The sequence below is a fragment of the Mus musculus genome, chromosome 1, assembly GCF_000001635.26.
Source record: "Mus musculus strain C57BL/6J chromosome 1, GRCm38.p6 C57BL/6J".
NCBI classification, from domain to species: domain Eukaryota; kingdom Metazoa; phylum Chordata; class Mammalia; order Rodentia; family Muridae; genus Mus; species Mus musculus.
This window is the reverse complement of record NC_000067.6, coordinates 33,335,911-33,357,665: the sequence shown is the minus strand read 5'-3', so window position 1 is coordinate 33,357,665 and position 21,755 is coordinate 33,335,911. Positions and strand designations below refer to the sequence as shown.

Here is a 21,755-nt window from a genome sequence, read left to right as displayed (position 1 = left end):
TTCCTCCTATTACCAACCGGATAGACTTTAAAACACCTGTGATTTGGTTGCCAACTATGGATATAGGAATACACCTATGCATGCAACAACAATGAATGGACAAGGGGACCATGAATTTGAAGGACAGGGGGAAGGGGGCTAGGAAGGAATGTGAAGCTGCTACATTTAATTGAAAATATGTTATCATAATTCCAAAGCCAATACTTGGACCTTACATTGGGTCTTGTTTTTAAGTGTGTGAAGAAGGAGAAGTTAAGTATGTATTTCATTCTCATCAGCCCTCTTTATCATGTATGTGCCTTGTACTTTTCAAGTTCATAGTTCTGAAAAAAAAAGTCCAAAGGTTTTAGCCTCACAAAGAGGCCCCTGACTAAAAACATTAAGAACTATAGCCATGGAGGAAGAAAGTATTTGATCTTAAAGGAAGACTCGACACCAAGCCTGAGATAGAGGAAGATTTGTTCAGAATGCAGCTAAGTCTCCCAAGATACCTGGGATGGCATCTGAGGAAGGGCGACAATTGTCCTGTAAGATTAGACTCTGTAAGTGACATTCTCATGGCAATCATCAAGTAGGTGCTTTTTAAAAAACTATGATCAAGGCAAACAATGGGAACACAGCTCCAGAGAGAGTTAGTGTCATCCAAGTATTTGCTTTAACACAAAGGTACCAGCCTGCCCTTTGCCCCAGATCATCATCAGACTTTTAATGGTTATGCCTCTGAAGCAGTTCATTCCTGTACTTGATTCATCCAACCACTCCAGATACATATATGCTTTCCCACGGGGACTGAAAGACTAGTGCCATTAGGAACTTCGACACTCATAGGTCTGACCACATTATCCCGTCCTCAGATCTTATGAATAAGCTTGCTGAGCTCTTCCAACAAGCCACCAAGATAATTAGAGCTCTTAATAATTAAAACCAATTGCCAGGTCAAGACAGATGGGAAAATGACAACCTTTAGAGGATGCCCAGCACAGATGAGGCATCTCTTCCATTTGCCCTTGCAAGTCCCTGGTCCTCCAGTTGAGTGTCAAAGCAGCTCCTCAGTGGTCTCTTCATAGAAGAAAACCTGCAGGAGGTAGGCAAGGCTGGAGGCTAAGGATCTATGTAAGTTCTGCAGAGTGATGCTATCTCAACCTACCCTTCAGTGAGTGGCCAGCCTTAGCTGGGAAAACACACCGTCCATCAAGGGTTCGTGCAAATCACTGGGGAGAAACCACATGGGAAACACAGATGGAGGTAGACTCCTAAGAGACTAACATTTGGGTAGTACCACAAATGTAGGTTCTTTTAGCAACAAGTGGCCAAAACCTGAGGGCCAATAGGGAATCAAAGGTTCAAATTGATGGATTTGTGGAATTTGCATCAAAAGAAGGAAAAGCCAGTCTAATTTACTATTGCCTGTTCCTCTCCCCTCTGCTTTTGAAGTAACCACCCACCTGTTTATGGAACCATGGCATATGTAAGAGTCGTATGCAATGTGGAATGCGTAGCTCCACAATCTAGAATGCAACAAGCCAAGAGCTTCGGATCATCTCTTCAGACACTGTCACTTCAGGCCTCAGGAAAAACAACCCAAGGTTATGGTGTAGAGGAGTGGTAGGGTCTGCAGTGAAGACTCAGCACAGCACTTCAGATAGCCTGTAGGCAACTAGTTAGTCGTCCTCTGTGTTTGTGAAAAGAATGAAAGAAAGCACTTACATAGGAAAAGAAAACATCCGCCACTTATCTCTACAAGCAATAAATAAATAAGCTTCTGATAGTATACAGCACACGTTATAGTTTTGCAAAGATACTCAAAGCAGAACGGATTTGAAATTAACTTTAAGAAGCATGTATCAAACAGAATAGTACAAGGAGAAAACAAGTCTAACTTAACAGAAATCAAATTCCATTCCCTAGCATACTTGTTGAAGGGCCTCCTTTATGCAGTGACTTCTTACATACAATCTCTTTGATGACACTTGGCTTTAACAGCCGGGAGCAAGGCACAGAGCAAGGACAGGCTCAGAAACGCAGAACCAGTCTTTCCATCTGCAAAACATGCGTGAGAGATGCTGAGAAAGTGGAGAGAAACAGCATGGGAAAGAAAACAAACATTTTTTTTTTAATAACTGCTATGTCTTTGCAATCAGAAGGAAGCTAAAACTAGTATTGAAAGCAGCACATTTGAGGTCACTCTTCTTTCAACAGAAATGCTGCCTGTCTTCATTGCCACAGAGCTCTGCTTGAAATGTTAATTGAATGTTTTTATGCCTAGAAAGCTGTGAATAATGGCAGCAAGGAGAGTAAATAATAATTCAAGGTCCCTTGTAGATCTCAGCTTCAAGTAAACAGAAGCACCGTGGAGTGACAATTTCAGAGGTTCTGGTTTCTTTAAAAGCTACAGAAATGCTGTAAGAATGGGTTTTCTGTTTTAGTCCCGGTGTGGGGATGTGGGACAGCTCTGCAGCAGCTGATATGATTTGTCCCCCCCCCCCGCCCCCAGCAGAGGCTTGACATTGCCAGCTGCAGACAGTTCTACAGTTGTGTGGTGGTTGGAATTCTGGGGACTTTTCAGAGGGTATATAAATGAGAGGTCAAGGCCCTGGGAGACAAGGTGGGCTGTTGTTTGGTTGTTGCTGGTTGCTTTTCATTGCTTTTGGTCTCTGGTTGTTAAGTAGCTGTGCACAAAGAAGAAAAAGAAAAAAATTAGATATCCTGATGGTAAAGCCCAAACTTGCCCAAGGAACTCGACACCCCTAGTCAGCAGGAAGTAGTCTAATGATAACAATGTCCTCTTTCCTTTCTTTCCCCTTTTCTCTCTGATCTAGTGTTAGGGAGTTGAAAGGGTGGAAGAAAGAAGAACCCACAAAATAGGAAAAAGTCTGGCTACAACATGGGGAATTCCAAGTAGAAAGTGACAAATTGAACTTGTCTAGTGTTTTCATTAAGCATAACCCTGCATCACAGTGGTACTGGAAGGCAGGAGGTGGGCAAAAAGAGGAGCACTTCATCCTTTAAGAGAGGAACATCAATTTTATTTTTCTCTTATTGCTATAGGTACCATCTTTGACAGAGCAAAAGGCCACAGCAAACAGGAGAGTTGCAAAGAAGCATGGACCTCCCATCCTGCCAGGGGCTGACCTCCATCCTACCCAGGATAAGCCACATCCTGTCAAATGGATTTCATGGTAGATGACAGAGGATTTTGTCACATGAAAAGGTGAAAAGAAAGTATCTGCGGACATATAATCTCATCCACACTCCACCACTAACAGCTGTGGGACCTTGAGCAGTGGCCACATTTCACCTGTCACAGAAAATGGAGTCCACAAGAGTTGGCTAGATAATGGAGATGTTGTGCTCTGAGGGCCACAGTCTCTTGTCTTACTACTCAGATTTCATTGTAGCAGAGAAACAGCTCAGATATTACATACCCCAAGAAGGCCATGTTCCCAATAAAACTTCTCAGAAGCAGCTAGGAGCCAAGTTTGCCAGAGGCTATGCTTGGTGTTTCCTGAAGTAGATAGTCTCAAATCTCTTTCAGCTCTAAAATTCTGGGAACCTATAACTTTGAAAATGCATCAGGGCATATCAGCCACATTTCCTGGATAAGTGTAGCTACCACCCCTCATCAAAAAAAGCCTCTCTGTACAGCAAATGGAGAACATCCTGAAAAACCACAGCCGGATACAATATGGAGGGGCTGGAGGGAGGAAAGTGAGGTAAGGAAGAGATGCTATACTAGTTGGATAAAAACATATTTTTAAAGGAGAGAGAGAGAGAGAGAGAGAGAGAGAGAGAGAGAGAGAGAGAGAGAGAGAGACAGAAGAAAGCAAGCAAGAATGAACAAATGAACAAATGAATCAATGAAGGAAGGTAGGCAGGCAGGCAGGCAGGCAGGCAGGCAGGCAGACAAACAGGCAGAGTAAACCTACCAAACGAGCTTTAACTACTCCCAAAGCGCCTACAGATGGGCCCACAAAGGCTTCAGGGTAATATAGAATGCTTCAGCAATCTCTGGAGCTTATCAAGCACCCCGCATCTGGCCAACACATTGCAATAGGAAATACTCAAGTCATCAGGAAAAAGGAATGAGAAAATCATCATCATTTGTGGGAGATAATGACCATCTATACTCTAAAACAAAAAGAGATGGTGAGGAAAGCCACATTGTCAAAATAAGCACCATATAGGGTAACCAAATAGTAGGGCATTACATGATTGTCTTAGCTTCTATGGCTATATACATTTGGCCAATGGAAATTGTGTGTGTGTGTGTGTGTGTGTGTGCGTGTGTGTGTGTATTCAACAAAGAACTTCTAGTTAGATATATGTTCTAAATATGTGCCTTTCATACAAATAATATTTTAAAATGTACAAGAAGCTAGAATTTGAAGTTTATGAAAGTATAAAATCTATGGGCATTATGAATGAAGGTCAGTAAAACTGAAAATGTCCTGCACATGAGTGTGGCCAAAGGAAAGAAGTTAGCAATATGTAAGATCTGCAAGGATGTGGAACAAATTTCATGATCTATAGAAACAGTATGGAATATACTGTATGCTGTTCATTAATTCTGCACCTAGAAATGCTTTATCTGCAGTCATTCTGTTCCTTGGTAAACACCCAATAGGAAGCTTGCCTATGTGCCTCAGCTGACATCAGTCATAATAATCTAAAACAAGATACAACCCAAATGTCCATCAACCATAAAACTGACAGCTAATTATATACTTGTACAATACAGTAGTTGCTTGTATGTAGTTGTGAAATTCCTTTCACATCATGCTTTTTCAGGCCTGTCTTTGGTATGTTCATACTCTAGATCCATTCTCTACTTTCATTTGCTTAATTCTGTGCCCACAGGATGACTACCACTGTCTTCTTCAAATGTGCTACTTACATGCTGGCTTTTGGTCAGTGACAGCCAACAAGAGCAAATCACAGGCTGGGCAATAGCACACGCCCTAGTGTGCTTTCGATTACTGTGGTAAGTACCGTGACTGAAAATGACTTGTGGAAGAAATGGTTTATTTCCACTTATGGTCCATTGTGTAGAGAACCCAAAGGCAGGGACCCAGAGGCAAGAAGTAGGCAGAAGCCATGAAGGCACTCTTACTGGCTTAAACCTCATGGCTCATTCAGCTTGGTTTCTTATATAATACAGAACAACTTGCCCACGGGTGGCATTGCCCACATTGGGCTGAGCCCTCCAACATTAATCATTAACTAGTCACTAATCAAGATGTTCCACAGACTTACCTATAGACCAATCTGATGGAAGCATTTTTCCAATTGAGGCTTCCTCTTCACAGAGGGCTCTAGTTGTATCAGTCAGGAGAAACAACAACAACAACGACAACAACAACAACAAAAAAACAACAAAAACAAAATAAATCCAACATTATAGTGGACCTCTTCTGGCTCTGACATCTACCATGCACATGGCATGTCTCATAGGCTCAGAGCAGCTTCATTCCACTCCTGCTGCTCTTCTTGGTAGATGTCCCACAATCATGGCATTGTGTTTCTACTGCAACTGAAACCTCATCTTCAACAGTAACCCTTTGTAGCCTCTCTTGGGGACTCTGATCTTGGATTTAAAGCTTTAGCTTCTCTCCATGACTCTGTCATTCCTGGACTTCCCCATCAGTACAGCCAGTACCACCTAGAAGACTCTTATACATTACTAAGTTTGTCTGCCAGCAGGAGATGCAACTGTGGCTACCTCTGGACCACAGTTTCTGTGTGTTGAACCTGAGCAAATATTGGCAAAACATTTCACCTAAGTGATGCTGGTCTCTTCTAATCACAGCTGATTTCTCAGCTCCAGCTAACCAGAGTTGTCATTTAAAGCATCCCACAAATGGCTCCAAAAACGGTTTTGAGGGACACTCAAACTTCCTCTTGAAACTTCATAAGTCAGGCCTCCATCATTTGCACTCAGCATCACACGCTCTCAGCATGCTCTTCCAATTTCCCTGAACAGTTTGGTAAGCTTGGAATTCAACAGCTTTTCCAGCCCAGAGTTCCAAAATCCTTCAGAATCTGCCCCTAACAGCACAGCCTTGTCTGGAATAGCCAGTCTTTGATAACAATTTCTCTTCTGGTTTCCTGTCTGTTGCTGTGATAAACACCATGACCAAAAGCAACTTGGATAGCAAAGGGTTTATTTTATCTTATCGTAGTCCATCATGTAAAGAAGTCAGGGCAGGAACTCAAGGCGGGAACCTGGAATCAGGTACAGAGACCATGGGGGACACCGGTTGCTTACTTGCTCCTCTTGGCTTCCTCAGCTTGTTTTCGTGTATAACCCAGAACCTCCTTGTCAGAGGTCATACTGCCCAGTGAGCTGCCCCATCCCCATCAATCATTAGTGAAGAAAATGCCCCAGATGTGCACACAGGCCAATCTCTATTACCTTTGCAGAATGTTGCTGGGTGTGACAGTGAGAGCAAGCTGACTTCACGTAAACCTTTTCCCTCCTCTGGAGCCTTCAGGTGTGCATGGTAGTGATGAAGAATCTCCACTCTTCACTGTGGGTAGCCACGGAGTCCTCCATTATCCCTTCTTGATCCTTCATCTTGGTCTTTAATATTTAATCTTGCTCACAGCTTGTCTATGATCCCTGTAAAATCCTTCCTTTGAATTTGCTACTGTTCTACTGTCCTTGCCAGGAATCTGTTCTACACCAAGCCAAGCCCAGTGTTTAAAAGCTACAAACACACCCGTTTGTGTTTGTGTGTGTGTGTTTGTATATGTATATACATACACACACATACATATATAATTTGGGGGAATGTATGCAAAATTAAAGAAAATACAAAGAAAAGGAAGAAATTAATTATTTTGAAAATCAGGACAGTGGCATGGGGGTGATGAGTACTTACTCCTTGGCAATAATCTCTCTGAGTACCTGGAAGATAGGAAGTAATCTTTTGCTTTACAATATTCTCTAAGATGAACCTTTATGTCTTGGGCAACTTGGCTCATTTTGCTATTTTTAACTATCAGAATATCCCCAAAAATATAATATGAAGGGATTTTGTTTGATTGCTGCATCCCATTAAATGTGCTTCTGTTTTAAGAACATAGAGATCAGGTGCATAATTTAATCAACCACACAATTTGGAGAGAGAGAAAAAAAAAACCTCAGAAATCATGAACAACAGAATCCTCTTTCCCCTAATTGCATCAAGATGTTTCCAGGTGATTAGCCTTCCAGCCTCCAGTCGGTGTATCTGTGAAGCAGAGTAGAAGAAAAAGCCAGAGAGACAGAGCAGAAGCTCCTAAGAAAGATGGACAGGCACACCTGGAAAGGATGGTCAAAAAGGAGCCAGAACCTGGCCTATTAAAAAATAACTCTCAGATCTACAAATCCCAATACTTGGAAGGATGAGGCAGGAGGATCTCATGATAGTTTACAAACACAGGATCTGAATTCAAATCCCAGTCTCATGTTTGAAAAAACAAAGAGAGAGAGAGACAGAGACAGAGACAGAGACAGAGAGACAGACAGACAGAGAGAGAGAGAGAGAGAGAGAGAGATCATGATAGTGCACACTTGCATTGGGAGGCAGAGACAGAGGAACCAATCCACTAGGCTTGCCAGCCAGCCTTGTCTACCTGTCCAGTTCCAGACCGAAGAGAAATTTGACTCAAAATCAGAGGGTTTCTGGTTTTATGAGCTGTCCTGCTCTCCATCTTGAAATGGCTGCTAAAAATATGATACATTGCTTATTTTATATTCTTGGTTGAAATAAAATTTAGTTGACTTTAGAACAAGAAGAATGGAATGACACTTGCATTGCCTTCTACAAACATGTGCACACATCCCCCATCTGTGCACCCACACACAAACACACATATATTTAAAAAATTGTTTTGAAAAACAGAGATGGCAGAAGAGGAACCAGAAATATACTGAAACCAAGCCAGTTTTAGTATTGCTAAGGCAACCATATTCAACATCTGGACTCAATCATTAGCAGAGTGGTGATTTCATTTATGCTCTTGTTGCTCCTAACATCCCGACAATGCTTATGAATCCTCAATAAAATGAGGAAGCAATAAATAACAAAATGTCTGTTTGTCAAAAACTATACAAGAAGCTTGTAAAAAAGAAAAAGGGGGGTGTTAATTGAATATAGCCAAATTAAGTGTGTTTCCTGGGAGTCAGGTGCATGTTCAAATTAAACGTAAAATACAAGATAATGCATGTTCAAATTAAACGTAAAATACAAGATACTAAGAGAAATAAGTACAATACCAAAGGATGGGTAGGGAATGTCTTGTGTAGCCTCTGAAATGATTTGTTGGGCAACTGTGTGATCTACCATGTGGAATTACAAACCATAGCCAAGCTCCACTACCTGTATGTATTCACATCATACAAATGGATTATAGAGATTATGCACTTGGACAAGAAGTGGCATTCAAGTGCTATTGTGTATAGCCTAATGAGCCAAGAAACAAAAGGACATAAAACTCAGATGAGAACCCAATCTCAAAAATTGCCCATTAGCCCAGAAACACATTATGAAGTTAACAAAACAGCCCAGAATAGAAACGCTTCATTGTTGTCAAAAAGATGACTCAGGATATCTTAGTATGTTCATTGAGAAAGCCTGTTGTGTGTGCTTAGTGGTTTTGTTTTCTGTTTTAAAATCTAGGATATCCCAGGAAGAAGCATTGCTTGCATGTAAATATCTAGTCACATTTCCTTGGTGGTTTTAAGAATATAAAACTGCACACTAGATTTTGAAATTCATCCTAACATTGAATTTCTTTTTTTAAAATGTTAATTTTTATTAGATATTTTCTTCATTTACATTTCAAATGCTATCCCAAAAGTTCCCAATACCCTCCCCCCACCATGCTCCCCAACCCACCCACTCCTGCATCCTGACCCTGGCATTACCCTGTACTGGGGCATATGATCTTCCCAAGACAAAGGGCCTCTTCTCCCATTGATGGCTGATTAGGCCATCCTCTGCTACATATGCAACTAGAGACACAGTTCTGTGGGGTACTGGTTAGTTCGTATTGTTGATCCTCCTATAGGGTTGCAGACCCCTTTAGCTCCTTGGGTACTTTCTCTAGCTCCTTCTATAGGGGCCCTGTGTTCCATCCTATAAATGACTGTGAGCATCCACTTCTATATTTGCCAGGCACTGGCATAGCCTCACAAGAGATAGCTATATCAGCAAAATCTTGCTGGCATATGCAAGAGTGTCTGGTTTTGGTGACTGTTTATGGGATGGATACCTGGGTGAGGCAGTCTCTGGATGGTCTTTTCTTCAGTCTCAGCGCCGAAGTTTGTCTCTGTAACTCCTTCCATGAATATTTTGTTCCCCATTATAAGAAGGAATGAAATATCCATATTTTGGTCTTCCTTCTTCTTGAGTTTCATGTGTTTTGCAAATAGTGACTTGGGTCGTCTAAGTTTCGGGGTTAATATCCACTCATCAGTGAGTGCATATCATGTGTGGTCTTTTATGATTGGGTTACCTCAATCAGGATGATATACTCCAGATCTATCTATTTGCCTAAGAATTTCATAAATTCATTGTTTTTAATTTCTGAGTAGTACTCCATTGTGTAAATGTACCACACTTCCTGTATCCATTCCTCGGTTGAGGGACATCTTGGTTCTTTCCAGCTTCTGGCTATTATAAATAAGGCTGCTATGAACATAGTGGAGTATGTGTCCTTACTACAAGTTGGAACTTCTAGGTATATGCCCAGGAGAGGAATTCCTGGAACTTCTGGTAGTATTATGTCCAATTTTCTGAGGAGCCACCAGACTGATTTCCAGAGTGGTTGTACCAGCTTGCAATCCCACCAACAATGGAGGAGTGTTCCTCTTTCTCCACATTCTTGCCAGCATCTGCTGTCACCTGAATTTTTTATCTTAGCCATTCTGGCTGGCGTGAGGTGGAATCTCAGGGTGGTTTTGATTTGCATTTCCCTGATGATTAAGGATGTTGAGCATTTTTTCAGGTGCTTCTCAGCTATTCAGTATTCCTCTGTTTAGAATTCTTTGTTTAGCTCTGTACCCCATTTGTTAATAGGGTAATTTGATTTTCTGGAGTCCACCTTCTTGAGTTCTTTATATATATTGGATATTATTCTCCTATCGGATTTAGGATTGGTAAAAATCCTTTCCCAATCTGTTGGTGACCTTTTTGTCTTATTGACGGTGTCTTTTACCTTACAGAAGTTTTGCAATTTAGAGGTTCCATTTGTTGATTCTCAATCTTACAGCACAAACCACTGTTCAAGAATTTTTCCCCTGTGCCCATATCTTTGAGGCTTTTCCCCACGTTCTCTTCTATAAGTTTCCATGTCTCTGGTTTTACGTTGAGTTCCTTGATCTATTTGGACTTTAGCTTTGTACAAGGAGATAAGAATGGATCAATTCACTTTCTTCTAAATGATAACCACTAGTTGAACCAGCACCATTTGTTGAAAATGCTGTCTTTTTTCCACAGGATCGTTTTAGCTCCCTTGTCAAAGATCAAGTGACCATAGATGTGTGGATTCATTTCTGGGTCTTCAATTCTATTCCATTGATCTACCTGTCTGTCGCTGTACCAGTACCATACAGATTTTATTTATTTATTTTTTTCTACAATTACTCTGTAGTACAGCTTGAGGTCAGGCATGGTGATTCCACCAGAGGTTCTTTTATTATTGAGAATAGTTTTTGCTATCCTAGGTTTTTGTTATTCCAGATGAATTTGCAAATTGTCCTTTCTAACTCAGTGAAGAATTGAGTTGGAATTTTGATGGGAATTGCATTGAATCTCTAGATTGCTTTTGGCAAGATAGCCATTTTTACTATATTGATCCTGCCAAACCATGAGCATGGGAGATCTTTCCATCTTCTGAGATCTTCTTTGATTTCTTTCTTCAGAGACTTGAAGTTCTTATCATACAGATCTTTCACTTCCTTAGTTAGAGTCACGCCAAGGTATTTTATATTATTTGTGACTATTGTGAAGGGTGTTGCTTTCCTAATTTCTTTCTCAGACTGTTTATTTGTGTAGAGGAAGGCCACTGATTTGCTTGACTTAATTTTATATCCAGGTACTTTGCTGAAGCTGTTTTTCAGGTTTAGGAGTTCTCTGTTGGAATTTTTAGGGTCACTTATATATATAGTATCAAATCATCTTCAATAGTGATATTTTGACTTCTTCCTTTCCAATTTGTATCCTCTTGATCTCCTTTTGTTGTCTAATTGCTCTGACGAGGACTTCAAGTAGTATATTGAATGCATAGCAAGAAAGTGGGCAGCCTTGTCTAGGGCCTGATTTTAGTGGGATTGCTTCAAGTTTCTCTTCATTTAGTTTGATGTTGGCTACTGGTTTGCTGTATATTGCTTTTATTATATTTAGGTATGGGCCTTGAATTCCTGATCTTTCCAAGAATTTTATCATGAATGGGTGTTGTATTTTGTCAAATGCTTTCTCAGCATCTAACGAGATGATCATGTGGTTTTTGTCTTTGAGTTTGTTTAAATAGTGGATGGATTTCCATATATTAAACCATCCCTGCACCCCTGGGGTGAAGCCTACTTGATCATGATGAATGATCATTTTGATGTGTTCTCGGATTCAGTTTTCGAGGATTTTATTACGTATTTTTGCATCAATATTCATAAGGGAAGTTGGTCTGAAGTTCTCTTTCTTTGTTGGGTCTTTATGTGGTTTAGGTATCAGAGTAATTGTGGCTTCATAAAATGAACTTCTGTTTCTATTTTGTGGAATAGTTTGAGGAGAGTTGTAAGTAGATCTTCTTTGAAGGTCTGATAGAACTCTGCACTAAACCCATCTGATCCTGGGCTTTTTTTTTTTTTTTTTTTTTTTTTTTGGCTGGGAGACTATTAATGACTGCTTCTATTTATTTAGGGCATATGGGACTGTTTAGATTATTAATATGATCCTGATTTAACTTTGGTACCTGGTCTCTGTCTAGAAAAATTTCCATTTCATCCATGTTTTCCAGTTTTTTTAGTATAGGCTTTTGTAGTCGGATCTGATGATGTTTTGGATTTCCTCAGATTCGGTTGTTATGTCTCTCTTTTCATTTCTGATTTTGTTAATACTGTCCCTGTGCCCTATAGTTAGTCTGGCTAAGGGTTTATCTATCTTGTGGATTTTCTCAAAGAACCAGCTCCTCATTTGCTTGATTCTTTGAATAATTCTTTTTGTTTCCACTTGGTTAGTTTCAGCCCTGAGTTTAATTATATCCTGCAGTCTACTCCTCTTGGGTGAATTTGTTTCCTTTTGATCTATAGCTTTTAGGTGTGCTGATAAGCTGCTATTGTATGCTCTCTTTAGTTTCTTTTTGGAGGCACTCAGAGCTATAAGTTTCCCTCTTAGAAATGCTTTCATTGTGTCCCATAAGTTTGGGTATGTTGTGGCTTCATTTTCATTAAACTCTAAAAAGTCTTTAATCTCATTCTTTATTTCTTCCTTGACCAAGGTATCATTGAGTAGAGTGTTGTTCAGCTTCCACATCTACGTTGGCTTTCTATTATTTATGTTTTTATTGAACAGCCTTAGTCTGTGGTGATCTGAAAGGATGCATGGGATAATTTTAACATTTTTGTATCTGTTGAGTCCTGTTTTGTGACTAATTATATGATCAATTTTGGAGAAGGTACCATGAGGTGCGGAGAAGAAGGTATATCCTTTTGTTTTAGGATAAAATGTTCTGAAGATATCTGTTAAATCCTTTTGTTTCAAAACTTCTGTTAGTTTCAATGTATCTGTGTTTATTTCTGTTTCCAGGATCTGTCCATTGATGACAGTGGGGTGTTGAAGTCTCCCACTATCATTGTGTGAGGTGCAATGTGTGCTTTGATCTTTACTATAGTTTCCTTAAGAATGTTGCTGCCCTTGCATTTGGAGCATAGATATTCAGAATTGAGAGTTCCTCTTGGAAGATTTTACCTTTGATGAGTATGAAGTGCCCCTCTATGTCTTTTTTGATAACTTTTGGTTGGAAGCTGATTTTTTTCACTATTAGAATGACTACTCCAGTTTGTTTCTTCAGACCATTTGCTTGGAAAATTGTTTTCCAGCCTTTTACTTGAGGTAGTGTCTGTCTTTGTCTCTGATGTGGGTTTCCTGTTTGCAGGAAAATGTTGAGTCCTGTTTATGTAGCCAGTCTGTTAATCTATGTCTTTTTATTGGGGAATTGAGTCCATTGATATTAAGAGATACCAAGGAAAAGTAATTGTTGCTTCCTGTTATTTTTGTTGTCAGAGTTGGGATTCTGTTCTTGTGGCTATCTTCTTTTAGGTTTGTTGAAGGATTACCTTCTTGCTTTTTCTAGGGTGTAATTTCCCTCCTTGCGTTGGAGTTTTCCCTTTAATTCCTTTGAAGTGCTGTATTTGTTGAAGGATATTGGGTGAATTTGTTTCTGTCATGGACTACTTTGGTTTCTCCATCTATGATAATTGAGAGTTTAGCTAGGTATATTAGCCTGGGCTGGCATTTGTGTTCTCTTAGTGGCTATATAACATCTGTCCGGGATCTTCTGGCTTTCATGGTCTCTGGTGAGAATTCTGGTGTAATTCTGCCTTTATATGTTACTTGACCTTTTTCCCTTACTGCTTTTAATATTCTATCTTTATTTAGTGCATTTGCTGTTCTGATTATTATGTGTTGGGAGAAATTTCTTTTCTGGTCCAGTCTATTTGGAGTTTTGTAGGTTTCTTGTATGTTCATGGGCAACTCTTTCTTTAGGTTATGGAAGTCTTAGCCTATAATTTTGTTGAAGATACTTACTGGCCCTTTAAATTGAAAATCTTCATTCTCATCTATACCTATTATCTTTTGGTTTGGTCTTCTCATTGTGTCCTGGACTTCCTGTATGTTTTGAGTTAGGATCTTTTTGTATTTTGCATTTTCTTTCATTGTTGTGTCCATGTTTTCAATGGAATCTCTGTACCTGAGATTCTCTCTCCCATCCCTGGTATTCTGTTTCTGATGTTCGCATCTATGATTCCTGATTTCTTTCCTAGGATTTCTATCTCCAGAGTTGTCTCCCTTTGGTTTTCTTTATTATTTCTTCTTCCATTTTTAGGTCTTTGTTGGTTTTGTTCAATTCCATCACCTGTTTGGTTGTGTTTTCTTGTAATTCTTTAAGGGATTTTTGTGTTTCCTCTTTAAGTTCTTCTACCTTTTTAGCAGTATTTTCATGTAATTCTTTGAGGGTTTTTTGTGCTTCCTCTTTAACGCCTTCTAGCTGTTTAGAGGTGTTCTCATGTATTTCTTTAAGTGAGTTACTAATGCCCTTCTTAAAATCCTCTACCAGCATCATGAGATATGATTTTTAAATCTGAATCTTGCTTTTTGGGTGTGTTGGGGTATTCAGGACTCACTGTGGTGTGACTACTGGGATCTGATGATGCTGAGTGGTCTTGGATTCTGTTAGTAAGATACTTACATTTGCCTTTTCCCATCTGGCAATCTCTGGTGTTAGTTTTTATAGATGTCTCTGGCTGGAGCTTGTTCCTCCTGGGATTCTGTTAGCCTCTGTCAGGACTCCTGGGAGTCCAACTCTCTCCTGAGTCCCAGTGGTCAGAGCAGTCTCTGCAGGCAAGCTCTCCTCTTGCAAGGAAGGTGCACAGAGGTCTGGAGCTCAGATCCACCTCTTGGCTGAAGATTAAGGCCAGAAGGGACCCTGTCCAAGAAGCTCTGTTGCTTCTTCTGCCCATGCACTCTTCTGTGAGGACTGATCTCTGAGAGACCTGGGGTCATAACACTCCCTGGAGGCGGACTCTCCTTTGGTGGGGAAGCTGCCCAGAGGTCTGGGTTTCAGCTCTGCCTCTGGGCTGAGGATGAAGGGACCCAAAGGGACCCTCTCCAAGAAGCTCTGTTGGTTCTTATGTCCATGTGCTCTCCTGCATGGACTGGTCTCTGAGACACCTGGGATACAAGATGGTGCTCTCAACTTAGTCCAGGGTCAGAGCCCTCGAAGCCAACTCTCCTCAATAGGCATAAGATTCTGGGTGTGCTAAGGTGCCTGTGGTATGGAGAGTCCTCTGGGGGACCATGGGAACACCTGCCAAGTTTGTGCCTATGGTGGTGTGGGACAGGCACCAATCGGAACAAACCTCCGCCGCTGATCGGATGGGTTTCCTGTGTCCCTGTTCCTGCTAGTCCAAGCTGGTCTGGGTTGTTTTGGAACAGATGTGTTCCACTCACCAGTGATCACAAGAACCTGGGTGTACTAGGCCACCTGTGGTATGGAGAGTCCTCTTGGGACCTTGAGACCATCTGCCGAGTTTGTGCCCAAGGTGGCGTGGCTTAATTTTTCTTTTTCTTTTCCTTTAATGCCTGACATTCCCTTCCATCTCTTGTATTCTGATAGTGAAGCTTCTCTCTGCAGTTCCTGCTCAAATGCCTAAAATTTTCACTTCCAGGATTCCCTCAGTTTTTGTTTTCTCTATTGATTCAATTTCCAATTTCATGTCTTGAACAGTTTTATTTATTTCCTTACATTGTTCCTTTGTGTTTTCCTGGATTTCTTTAAGGGGTTTATTTATTTCTTCTTTAGGGACTGCTGTCATATTCATAAAGTCTTCTTTAAAGTATTTTTCTTGTGCTTCAGCTATGTTGGAATATCTAGGACATGCTGTGGTAGGATAGATGGGCTCTAGTGGGATACTAGGATGAATTGAGGGAAGGATGGCTGGAAGAGAAGGTCTTTGTAATCCATTGAATGGAGACAGGGTCAGAGAGGAAAAGGAGACCACAGCAGATTTCCTGCTACAGAGCTAGGGATGAGATTTGGGGGATTGGATCTCTGGAATTTTAGGAGAAATGTGGGCTTACCTTCAGCCTACTTGTTGTGCTAGGAAAGCAGCTCTTGGATTAGCAGGAATGCCTACTGGAGTTGGACAGCAACAAGTAGGAAGGGTGTTGGCAGGCATGGTCTATGGGATCCACAAGAGATGTGGGCAGTAGGAAAAGAAGGCTACAGCTGGTGCTGTGTTGCAGTGCTAGGGTCAAGACTACAAGATTTGGGTCTCAGGACACAGACTTCGAGGAGGAGGTCTCTGGAGAGTCTGGTTTTTGGCAGGTGTGGCTTGTATTTTTAACCAGACACATAAATGTACCTCATTTTAAAAAGTTCTTATGTACTTTTTCACAGGTCCATTATTTAGTTATCCATTTATCAATAGAGAACACTCAGATTATTTCTAATTATTCCATGTCAGATAATACTTTTACAACCCCCCATATTTGCTTTAGACTTTGTGTAAATATTATTTTAAGACAGACTTTCAAAAATTAAAAAGAAGGATTTCGCCTTGTATTGACAAAGTGTGATCTTTAAGCTCTTACTGATTATTGGGAAACCATCTAAGAGAATAGAATCTCTGGCTTGGTTGGAGACATTGTATTTCAAGAGTGTCCCAGTAGAATAACAATTGACTTCTGATGGAGAAGTCTGAAAGCCAGAAGGCCCTGGATAGATGCCAGACCAGATTACTATACCTAGCAAAACTATCAACAGAGAAAGAAAAACATTTTATGATAAAAACATTTTAAAGCAATTTCTGTCCACCAGTCCAGCTCTAAAGAAAGCACTAGAAGGAAAACCTCAGTCTAGAAAGAGTTTTAACCACACTCAGGACACAAGTAATACATAATCCCAGAACTCTTCATCACAAGGGGGCATACCATAACAACAACAATAATAATTTTCAGTACTAATAGTCTCCATTCCCCAATAAAAAGATACAGACTAACAAATTGGGTTATTAAACAGGATTAATCTTTCTGTGGCATCCAAGAAGCACACCGCATCGTCAGGGATAGACTATGGGTAAAAGAATGGAAAAGGTATTTCAGGCAACTGGATCCAAGAGTCAAGAAGGTGTCATTTTAATATCTAAAAAAGTAGAACTCAAACTAAAACTACTAAGAAGAGATAAGGAGCATAGTACATACTCATCACTGTAAAAATACACTGAGGAGGTTGCAATTTTAAAGATGTATGGACCAAACAAAAAGGTAACCAAGTTCATAAAAGAAATGCTACAACATCTAAGATCACATACTAATTCTCACACTATGATAGTGGGTGACTTCAGTAATTCACTCACCAATAGAAATATCATCTAGATCCCACTCTCACCAATAGACAGGTTGTCTGGGCAAAAACTGGAAATCTGGAGTTAAATAATATAAATCAAATAGACCTAACATCTACATACATTTACAGAACATTTCTCCCCCAAACTAAAGAATACATTTTCTATTCAAAGTCTCATGGAACTTAAAAAATATAAGCAATATAGGAAAGTTTGAATCACATTCTGCATCTCATCTGACAAACATGGATTAAAGCTCATTTATAAAACAAATGATAACACAGGATGATGAGTGTGTGGGGAAATGAGGAAGTTTATTGATTGTTTGTGAGGGTGAAAACTTATATAGCCTCCATGGAAATCAATGTAAAGTTTCTATAACAAGCTGAACATTGATCTACTACAACTCCAGTAACATCATTTGAGCATGTATACCCAAAGGACTATAATCTTACCACAGAGCTACTTGCTCATTTGTCTTCATTGACTTATGATACCCAGAAAATCCTAGATGTTCATCAACTGATATAGATGGTGAAAACATGGTCCTAAAAAACAGACTGTTATTTAGGTGTTAAAAAAACCCCAAAATTATATAATTTTCAGGAAAATGAAAGGAGGTAGAAATGACCATCCTGAGTGAGTCAACCCAGACTCAAAAAGACAAACATTTTTTCTTTTATATGTGATGTTAGCTTTTATGCTTTAGATATGTTTATTTCAACTAGTTTTGGTAGCAAGGAAGGAGTAGAGTGGATGAGGGAATCATGCAAGAAAGGGGGAAATAAAATACAGTGTTGGAAATGGTAAAGGAGGATCCTAGAATGGGGGGGGGGTAAATGAAGTGGGGGATGGAGGGCAAAGTAAAGGCAGACTAAAGGGAGGGACAACTAACTCTAAAGGTTTTCTTTCTTTTTTGAAAAACAATATGTAAACCTATTACTGTAGAAGCTTCCTAAAATATATACATGTGAAAAAAATTTAAAAGGAGTCTCCATATAATGCTGGCGACAATAACCCAATGGATCATCATATGCTATCACATAAAACCCTCATTACAAAGAATATGTTGCAAGTTGTTGAGTTGTTGACCAAAGGGGCACTAAACTCCTAGATCTCCTAAACATTACAGGCTTTTGTCAAGGCTGTTAATTACTCTGCACAACATGACAGTAAGGCCATATTGCTGAAGACGCTACTTACTTGTGTCACCAAATATGGAGAAATTTAGCTCTTATCCACCTAGAAATTTCAGCCCTACTGATTAGTGTCCATGGTGCCAGAAGGTCCTTTTTATACTACCGGAGAAGAAAGGTAATCAGATATCTCACCTTGCTATAAACCCTGTGACCTACAGTAGCAACTTGTTTCCAAGATATACAAGTTATGGGAGCAACCAAACACTTTCTGATCAGATTTAAGTCCACTCCATGATATGGAACCTATGCTTGATAATGCTAACATAGCCAAGAACCTGAGACTAGGTAGGTCATGGGTTTTAGGGGAAAACCTACTACTATTCTGCTAAAGGAACATAATAATAAAATGACTCCTAAGAACAGAGTGCTGTATCCACAGGTTGGAGCATCATCCATTTCTCATCAGAGAAGCATATTGCAGTGGATGATAACTAACTTCTCTGCTCATGGCTCAGGGAGCTATGGGGAAGAGGATGCAGACATATTCTAAGTAGTGGTGGATGGCTCCAAGGAAAGCGGTCCCTCTCAGTGCAACAGGGCTGATGTACATATGAACTCCCAGAGACTGTGACAGCAGAAGATCTGCACAAGTTCAAACCACACAATTTCCCAGCCTGGAGAAGAGAAAGTGAGCATGAAGTTTTACCCTTGACCAAGAAGCTCTCTACACTTAATACCTGCTTGCAAAGGAAAAAAAAATCAGTTTTCTTCAATAGGGTGTCATTCTAGCATAAGCCCCATGCCAAAGAATAGCTATTAGGTCAATATAAAACAGACACCATGTCTTTTGGAGAGATTTTTGTTTTGTTTTTGTATTTTTGTTTTATTGGTTTTGTTTTGATTTCTTTTAATTAATTATTCACTGTCCCAAAGCAATGCTCCCGCATTTCTCCCTCATAGACTCCCTCCCCCCACTTCTCTCCCCTTCTCCTCTGAGAGGATGGGACCGCCTCAGGATCCCCTAACTCTGGCACATCAAGTCTCTGCCAGATTAATCACATCCTTCCCCACTGAGGCCAGACAAGGTAGCCATGAAGACTGAGCTGCCTGTTTGCTGCATATGTGCCAAGGGCCTTGTTCCAGCTCCCGAATGTTCTTTGAATGTTCTGAATGTTGGTGGTTCAGACTCTGAGGTCTCTATACCCAGGGGTCTATGTTGGTCTACTCTGTTAGTCTTCCTGTGGGGTTCTCCTCCTCTTCAGAGCCTTCCATCTTTCCCCCAGCTCTTAACTCCAAGTTTTTGACCTCTGTGCAATGTTTGAGTACAGGTATCTGCACCTGTTTCAGTCAGCTCCTGGGTAGAGCCTCTCAGAGGACAGTTAAGGACATGAAGTTGGATGGGTAGGAAAGTGCTCAGGATCTGGGAGGATCTGAAGGAATGGAGAGAATATGATCAAAATATACTGCATAAAATGGAAATAAATAGAAATAAAAAAGAAAAAACCTATTATAGACACGAAGATAAACAAAAATTAGCTTTGTAATCTCTTTCATTACTATACGTCATCTTTCCTCATCACCCAATATCATCTTCTCTTGGTGATTCTTTCTAAATTTTAGAGTATGATCTGCCTATGTACGGAAGGAGTTTTTTAGTTTTGAGTTTGGGTTTCCTCACTTCAGATAATACCTTTCAAATATATATGTTTGTCTGAAATTTTCATGAATTCGTTTTTTTTTCCTTAACAAAGAAATACTATTCCATTTTGTATATGTACCCCACTGCCATTGTGTATTTTTTTGTTGATGGTTATCTAGGTTTGTTTTCATTTTCTTGTTATCAAAACTAGAGCTATGCTTAATCCATAGACATACAAGTATCTTAGTGGTAGGAGAGGTAGTTCTTTAGGTCAGGAATGAAAGAGTGGGTCATATGGTAGCTCAATTTTTAATTTTTCAAGGATTTTTTTTCTATCAACACCAAGCGTCACATAAATTTGAAGTGTAAGTGAGGGTAGCATTAAGCACTGTGTTTGGTGTATAGCAAAAGCTAAAAGGGCTTTTAACATTTATTGTCAGATATATTGATGGTAGCCATTTGGGAAGTAGTTTTAATCTGCTTTTATTTTAGATCATGCTTCTTTTAAAATATGTATTTTTATTAATTCTTTGAGAATTTCATACATTTCCTCCATACATATTATACTCACCCCTTATTCCTCCTTCTAACTTCTCACAGATATACTCCATCCCCACGTCCTCCCAACTTCATGTCCCCCATTTTTTAAGGTTCTATTTGTGCTGTCTTTATACACACAGATGTGGGTCAGCTTCTGGAGGTATTGGCAGCCATATCCCTGCATGACTTGGGTCCTGGAACCAAAGAGAGGGCAGATAAGCAGACATAGGTGCAAAAAAATTTGGGGTTAGATTGGGCTTTCAGATTGAGAAGCCACAGCATCCAAAAGCACCGAGTGTTTATTTTATACAGCTGACCAAGAAGCCTTGGCTTATAAGTATATAACTGAACAAAGAAGCTGGGCTCATATTATATAGCTGAACAAGGAGGCTGGGCTTGTAGTATATAGCTGATCAAGGAGGCAGGTTTAGCTAATCTCTGTAGGAGCAGTTTCTGTGGAACAGTATTCAAGCTATAAATATCTTGTTTTGGGCGGGGGGAGGGGGGAGAAAGCTATGATCTACCTTTTCTGCCCTCACTGTCAGCATTTTCAATCACATCAGAGGAAGACTTTGCTGTCTTTCTGAGCCCCACATGGAAAAGTCTTTGCTATTCCCATGGGTGTAAAGTGTTGGGGTCATTGACAAGACCATGATTATGTCAAGCAATCCACATTCATTCAAGACTTCTTTGCTTCCTTCAGTGGGCAATCTATAAGAGGTTATATTCTTAAAGAAAGCCAATGCTCCCTACCAGAAGCTAGGAACTATCAATAGCTTCTTGGCTAAAAGTGGGCATCCAGGAGCTCCTCTCCCCCTCATGCTAGAATATTGACTGGTTTAACCCTGTGGCTGGTTTCGTGCAGGCAACCCCAACTGGTAAGAGTCCATGAGTACAGAGGTCCTGTCATGTCCAGAGAGATTGCTTTGGTCCTCCCTGACCTCTGGCTCATCTTCCGAGATAGTCCCTGAGCTTTGTAGGGAGGGAGTGGGTATGTTGTAAATATCTTGTCTGTAGCTAAGCATTTCACAGGCACCTATTGTCTGCCCTTTGATTAGGCAGAGCACTCCACCAAGGAATATAGAATTAAGATGCCATATCTTCCTAGGATACTATAGTACCAAATTAAATGTTAAAATATGTATAATAACTTACAGGTAATAACAAATAATTTATTGTTTAAAAGTACAGGTCAGGGAAGTTCAAAGAAGCACAGTTCTTGTAGTTGGTTGTTTTAACTCCAAGTAATCAAGATGCATAGTGCATTTTGCTAGCGATGTTCAAACATTTATTGTCCTGTATCTTATTACTTACGATCCACGGAAACAAT

General features: G+C 40.1%; 1 long non-coding RNA gene across 1 annotated transcript in view; it reads left to right on the top strand.

Moving 5' to 3' along the window:
* The first annotated feature begins 3,063 nt into the window (after nucleotides 1-3,063).
* Gm39617 overlaps nucleotides 3,064-21,755 on the top strand; it is a 63,780-nt gene continuing 45,088 nt past the window's right edge. The window contains exons 1-2 of the long non-coding RNA XR_865317.1: nucleotides 3,064-3,211; nucleotides 4,858-4,981. This is a non-coding gene — a long non-coding RNA (predicted gene, 39617). The remainder of the gene's footprint in view (nucleotides 3,212-4,857; nucleotides 4,982-21,755) is intronic.